This window comes from Ctenocephalides felis, unplaced genomic scaffold (assembly GCF_003426905.1).
Source record: "Ctenocephalides felis isolate EL2017-DRISC unplaced genomic scaffold, ASM342690v1 CF-g0.4_SCAFFOLD_03571, whole genome shotgun sequence".
Lineage (NCBI taxonomy): Eukaryota > Metazoa > Arthropoda > Insecta > Siphonaptera > Pulicidae > Ctenocephalides > Ctenocephalides felis.
The window spans coordinates 54,987,271-54,994,954 of record NW_020539725.1 but is presented as its reverse complement, the minus strand read 5'-3'; the positions used below and the strand labels follow the sequence as shown (position 1 = coordinate 54,994,954).

General features: G+C 27.5%; 1 pseudogene; it reads right to left on the bottom strand.

Moving 5' to 3' along the window:
* Positions 1–4,316: 4,316 nt before the first annotated feature.
* On the bottom strand, positions 4,317–5,678 carry LOC113384536 (annotated as a pseudogene).
* Between the last annotated feature and the right edge of the window lie 2,006 nt (positions 5,679–7,684).

The window sequence follows — 7,684 nt, the reverse complement described above, 5'->3', positions numbered from 1 at the left end:
AATAGCTTATCCTTCGTTGTTGGAGGAACTGAGTAATATTTAGTAAGGTCTGATAATCCTCTGGTCATATATATTTTATAGTTGCTATTAAGGACATCTTCCAAAGAGTTGAATTCTTCCTTTTCATGTTGGAGTGCAAGGATTTGGAAAATAAAAGCTTGGCATGCAAAACAGAGTACCATACTCCCTAAGATAAAACCTATAATTAAAAATCTTTCACTAGTTGAATTTGGCATGCGTTGAGAGACCATAAATAAGACGGCCAATAACGAAAATGTATATTTCATCATATTTGTTTCAATACTTCGTATTTCTCTCAAATAATGTATGCACAATCTGACAAGAAGAACAGATACAATAGAAATTAGTAAACCAATTCCATTTTTGAATCCAAGAATTTGATACAAAGTTGTATGATAATCATCACAAAGCTTCGGAGCCAATGCAACTATGTGCATAGAATAAGTTGGATATAAAGAAATTACATTATTAGACTTTTGAACTTGGTTTATATGAGTATGTATTGTACAATCTGCTTTCTGGTTTTCTATCAGACCAAGTTCTCCAAATGAGGTGCCATTATCCAAAATCGTGCCAAATCTTTCTCCCTTAGGAACCGGAACAAACACTAATGACGTATTTAATTTATCTCTAATTAATTTAGTTGGTTCTGCATATACTTTTGCAATATCTACTACTACTGATTTATTATTTGCATCATAAATGAAGTCCGCAAATCCTTTATCTTCAAAAACCCCCATTCGCAATCGATATTTTTCTAAATTCAAAAATCTGCTTTTCATCAATTTAGTGATTATTTCATTCACGATCAGAACATGTGTTTTATTCAGAATAAACTCCAAATATAAACCTCTTCGATTCTGTTCGTTAAATTTTATGAAATCGTAAATGGAAGCAATAAGATTTGAATCATTCGTATTTTTTCTTATACAAACTACGTTATACATTTTAAACTTGTTCCAAATTTTGTATACTAATTTCTTGCAGACATCTTGTGACGTAGCTCGAAGATAAATAACACATCGTGTATGTATATTATTATTAGATATCGTATTAAAAATTTTCAAAATGTGGTTCTCAGATAGATATCAAATAAAAACACCGGCTTGATCTTCGTTTTTCTGGATATTTTTTAAATAATTGTTAGAAATAAATCTTGAACTCCTGCAAAAAAAAAAAATAATAAAAAATCATTAAATTTACATAAAAGCATTGAAAAATAGAACAATATTCAATAAATAAAAGAATTCAACAATGCACTCATTTAAAAATAGATAAAAAGTGACCCACCAAGCCTACAATATTTTATTTTTACTATTAATTTTGTAACCATCTAAGTATCAAAATCTGATATTTCAAACCTGATTTTTTTTGTAAGTTTAGATTTAAATATATAGCACAAAAAATTTAGTAAAAATTTCGCTGACAGTAAATTCACTTTCGAGCTATGGTTTCTTCGGCAATTTATAAATATTTAATTTTCTAAATATTTTTAATTTTTATCTCCAAAGCGTACAAAATTTTTATGAATAAGAAAAATATTTTTATGAGAAAAATGAAGGATTTTTTAATATATAAAATATCACATATAAAATACTCACACATTTAATGTAAGATTTACAATGGAGCTCGACAGTTTAATTGAATCGTCATGATTACAAATCATATCATTATTATATCTCAGAATTATTACTGTCTTTTTATCCTGTAACAGAAAGATTTTAATACACAATTGGTATGTGTGAGTGTACATATACACGTATAGAAATCCATTATTTTTATCAGTTTCCATCTACATTTTATATGAATAGTGTAATACTTTTCACAATAGATCACCAAATTACCAAGTAACATCTATCATTTCTATGTATGATATCACATTACCATAAAAAGTATCAAATACCAAAACAATATCACTTAGAGTTGTAAAATAAATCGTAGAACCAATGAACTACTGACTTTGTTTTTTTGCCACCAAAAAACTTGATATTAATCAATTATTCATTTGTTGACTTTAAACTAGGTGTATTTCGCATTAAGGTAGGTTGGATAAATGATCAATAAAAAAATCAACGAGAGATTTGAAATTTTCACACGTTTCACTCTACTACTGCTATGATTTTTTATAAATCAAATCAGTTCTTGTAGGCCTATAATATTTTACGATGTTCAATCAGACAATGAACCCCTGTCACATAAAGTTTAATAAAAATCGTCAAAAACTGGTAAACACGACTCCAAAACTAATCAGAACAATTCCCAACTGGTATCTTTGAAAAGTTTTTGAATTTTCATAATCTGTTCTGAATTTTTGGCTAAAAACGGCTCGTCCGATCGTAACGCGACTTCACCGAATGGCTCTAAAAATTTTGAAACGATTTCGATCGTTGATTTTGACGTTGATCGTTGAAGCCGTTTTTTGGCAAAAAGTCGACTAAAAATCAATTTATTGCCCATATACACACTCACTTTTTCAAATTTTTGTTGTGGTCTCAATCGATTCAGCATGCTTTAAAACGTCGAGTAAACTTAAAATTAGCAGAACGGATTTTCTGGCAAAATCAAACTTTTTCGAGAAGTTAGTTAATAGACTAAATAAAATGATTTTATTAATAAAACCGAAAGTACGTCAATTGTAAAAAAGTCACCATTGAAATAATAGACATGCATCTAAAATTACTAAATTTGAGCTTTAATAGACTATTACTGCTAATACACAAATCCCGAAATATTTCTTTTCTATCACAAACTTACCATGAAATATTTATCAAGAAAAACTTTAAAGAATACATTTTCTTGAAAATCAACTTTACTATTATAAATATACGGCTTTGCCAAAATATCGTTGATAACATTTATCAAGATTATATAAATAATAAAAAAATCACAATTTGTACATTCATTTTATGTATCTAAAAAAAAACGTTTACGAAATAATACGCGTTCATATCTATCCTGAAACACTTCTGAAATTGCAACTGAATCAATTTGGTGCTTTTAAATAAATGAGTGATAAAATATTCATAACAAAGAAAATATGTAATATAAAATAAAATGCCTTTTGCCATCAATAGATAATACATGTCTTTAAAACGATATCAGTACTAAAACATGTTTTCAAGCTACAATCTGGAAAAACATTGCAAACAATATAAAAACACTAGAAATCAAAATTGGCATTGTCTCAAAAATAATAATAATTGTTTTTATGAGGCCAATCTATTACATTGTAACCAAAAATCAAAGATTTTGCTTTTTGAAATGTACAAGACATAGGTATAACATATTTGATAACACAGGTTTCAATATTTTAATCGAACAAAATCTAAATTAATCAGAATAAATTAACAAATTAACGCGACAACTTCGAACAATTTCGAAGCTTACCTCACTATCTTAATATATTTTTAATACCCAAATAAAAAATGTGTCCAGTTATAGTTATTGTTAACCAATAAACTTCACATAAAAACATCTAAAAGTTCAATTTTTTTCTTTCGTGAGATATTTCAACCGTACCAATTTGCCTCAATGAAAATTCCAATGAACTTTTCAGTATAAAATATTCATTCAAATATTTTAAACTACCAAAAAATTTTTGGAACAATTTCGAAGAAATTTGCCCCAGAAATTTACATTCAAGATTAATCTCTAACTATTAAATCAAATCAGATAAAAAAAAATTAAATAAAAAAAAACATTTCGTGTAAACTGTTTAAAATGAACAATACCGATAGCTTATTTGAATAGCTTAATTTTGACTACCATCATAATCTTCATATTTTATACATGCAATTGTATATATAAATTATATATATATTATATATAATGTATGAAATATATATATATAATTTATATATAATATATAAAATATATATATTTTATACATAGCATACACAATTGTAAACTAAAAAACTACCCTAAAAAAAATTGCTTCCATAACATTATTTGTATTAGCTATAATATCGTAGACTGAATAGGTGTTTCCAATTAATGTCAATATAATTGAGAGCAAGTTTTAAATAAAACATTTTGAATAAAATTGTAAGCGACAAGAATACTATAAAGTTAGTATACAAATAAAATTAAAAATAAAGATTACAAAATGATAGTCTTCATCATGGTGCAAAAATAAGTAATTGATAATAAGTTGAAACATTATAATAATTCCAATAGAAGATCAAAGAGTGCATGCGCTAAACTGAAATAGCAAAATAAAACGATTTTTTATTAACCATAATGAGTATATTTGAAAAACATGATTTAAATAACAGACGATTAACAAAGATTCAATATAAAAATAAGCAGGTTATGTATAACGCTGATAACTCAATACTGACTTCATTTAGATGATAACAGTGTGAAATTTTTGTCATCTGATAAAATCAGTAAGCAGTTTCGACTCTAAATCTATGACAGCAGACTTTATTTGTTTACAGTTGTTCAACAAATAACTCATTGTTGTTTACATTCAGGATTTTCTCCTATAGCAAGTTTTTTGCCTTTGACAGGCGCATCTTCATCTTCTTCCTCTTCAATATCTCCTTCATCCTCTTCCTCTTCTTCATCATCATCGTCAACATCTTCCTCATCCTCAATACCTTCACCGGTGTAGTACAAAACAGCTCTAGGAATCACTCGCTCCCGTATATAATGAGCGATTTCATAATCACTTTGCAATAGTTGTTCAACATCTTCCTCTTCATCAGAATTACAGTCTTCGCCAGGTTTAGGAGGATTGAAGAAATTGAAAAATGAATCATTTGGAACTTGTTTTGTGATAGTACGCATAGAATCTCTCGACTTATGTTTCTGTTTCTTCCTTACAATTTTCATTGTTAGATTTTTACCTTTGTACCAATCTATCTTGCAACCAGTGCAGCTAGTGATTTCAGGGCCTTCAAATGAGAAAGGATCATCTTCTTTAGGTTCACAACTCATTATATACTCTTTCGTTAACACTGAGTTTGAGAAATATTCGTTAGGTCCGAAATGAAATTCTAAAACAAAGCCCATAGGATCTTTTAAGTAAATGACTTTAACATCGAGCAAATGTCGAAGGGCAGGCTCGTCATGCTCTTGAACCATCTCATTTAACAAAAACACGTTACGGAAAATTTGCAGCCAGAAGTCAGGAATGCCGGAGGTATCAGGTGATAGATTTGTGGCAGTAGCTATTTTCTTGCTTGCACTTTCATATATTTTCATTTCACTAAGTTTATCCGAAATATCATTAACATCACCTAAGTTAAAATCGCTTTCTTCTTCGGTCGGTTCGTGCATGCCATTAACAATTTCTTCTCTTTTAGTATATAAATTAAGATGCCGCGAATGATACTCAAATTCCAGCTCATGTACCTTTGCATAAAACTCGGCTTCAAGCTTAATTCCCTCTAATTGAAGCTTTTTTAAAGCCTTCAATCTGTTCTTAACCGTGTCTGGAAAGTCTGCTATCATTTTATTTAAAATTTGTTGGCGAATTGCTAAAGGTACATACCCGGGGTATTCCAACATGTCGCAGTCGATGGCTTCTGGATCATCGCTCATGTTTAATAGTTTCTTGATAATTTGTTGGAATCACTTAACACTGCACAACCACCGGTGATGTATCAATTCGCAATGCGGCTTTAGCTTACTCTTTTAGCGCCATGAGGTATTGCGTTACAGAAGCTCCACAAAAGCGTTTCGAGTTGTCATGTTGCTCAACATGATCAACTTGAGAGGGAATTTAAAAATACTAATTTGAGCAAACCTAAGAAAGAAATTTCTGAGCCAAAAGGTCCATATTCATAATATATATTAGAATTTGATTATATTTATATATTTATTCACAAAAATTTATAATTTTTTTGTTAGAAAATTTTTGTTTGATGAATGTTGACGACTATATAAATTACTAACTTCGCATTGGTAATATCAGATGACAGTTCACGATTGACAGTTATTAACCTAGATCTAATAATAATGGTTATTAATTTTATTGTTTTAATTTATTTTATTTATTTATAATGAATGTACAAAACCTATTGTTAAAGAAACTGATTATCGAATGGTTATTAATTATATTAAAAATTAAGTCTACCAGAAAATAAATTTAGGTTTAGTGGCTGTTATCAAAATAACTGAAGAAATAACTTGTCAACAATTCAAAATGAATGTCTAATAATTCTCAACAGAATATCTCTGTAGCACCAGTTAATAAATGTAATGTGATTCATGAAGTATAATTAATTTCAAAATTCTTACGTGTACTTGAATCAAATCGAATGTGTTACAATTAAACATATTAATTTTCAATATTCATCACATAACACTTTTAGCAAAAATTAATTTCAATTCATGTTCCAAAATTATCTATTGTGCAAATTTTATAGGTGACTTGTGTAATAATATTCGATTTAATATACAACATTAATCAGAATATTGTACGAGTATATGCTCGAAACTGCTTTTAGTATTGTCGCAAAAAACACTTAATTTAAAACATATGATATGAATATTGATACATCAATGATAAATTGCCTAAAATGACTAAATTAATTATAGAACAAATGATAAACAAAAGAATTTTATCACAGAAGCACGAATTATGTAAGTACTATAACTACACAATAATTAGCAATTCTGCAGACTTCAAATTGTTTATATATATTAAAATACTTTATTGTAACAATGTTTGTATTCACAATTACCTCTTGAACTTACAGCATTGGAATCTCGCTATTTTTTATAGTTCAATATTTTATTTTTAATAGTTTTCATAAATTAAAGTTCTGTTTTATTAAGCGTATTTTGTTCTTTATTTTACAATTTATTAAGAACATATATCATGAATACAATTTGTTTATGAATTCAAATTTGTTGAAATATTTACATGATTCAAAGAACAAGTTGATACAAATCAACAAGATATGTAAATATTTAAGTATACATTAATATTCAATAATTTAAGGCAAAATATTTGTGGCATGAATGCATTTATCAACAAAGATAAACAACTAATATGCATCGTATATGCAGAATATGTGACTATGCCGAGAAACATGAGTGGTAATACATAGCATTATATAATTAAAATCAATTGATTAAATTTATAATTTGATATGCAATTCAAAGCTTATTCTAAATAAGAATAATTTTAAATTTTGTTAAGAAAAATACATTTGAAATATTCATGTTGACGAATGAAAGTTTTAATCTAAACATGTATAATAGCCATCCTTAATATCCTATATATTGGAATATATTTATATTGCACAGCAAAAATTTGAGTTAAGTGAGAAATACATCTTGTGATTATAAATATATTGCATAGCAATTTGGTAATACTGTGTTAGATTCAATATTTCAAAAGCTTTATTAAGACTTTAATATTTTACGATTTCTTGCGAGAGTTTGTTTGTTTCTATAAATTGATTAAAAATAGACTCATAATGACTTTCTTCTTTGTGCTTAGGTGTAAAGCGATACATCTTAGCTTTACATTTAACTTACATTGCTAGAATTATTGGCAAATATCCTTAATTATTTTTAGTGGCTTTTTATTTGCAAAGACAAGAAATAAATTATTGTTTTTGTTAAAATTAAAATACTGAATGGCTTATGGTTTCCAGTTATTGTTGATTTATCTTTTTATATATTTTAATGAATTATTTAAGTCACC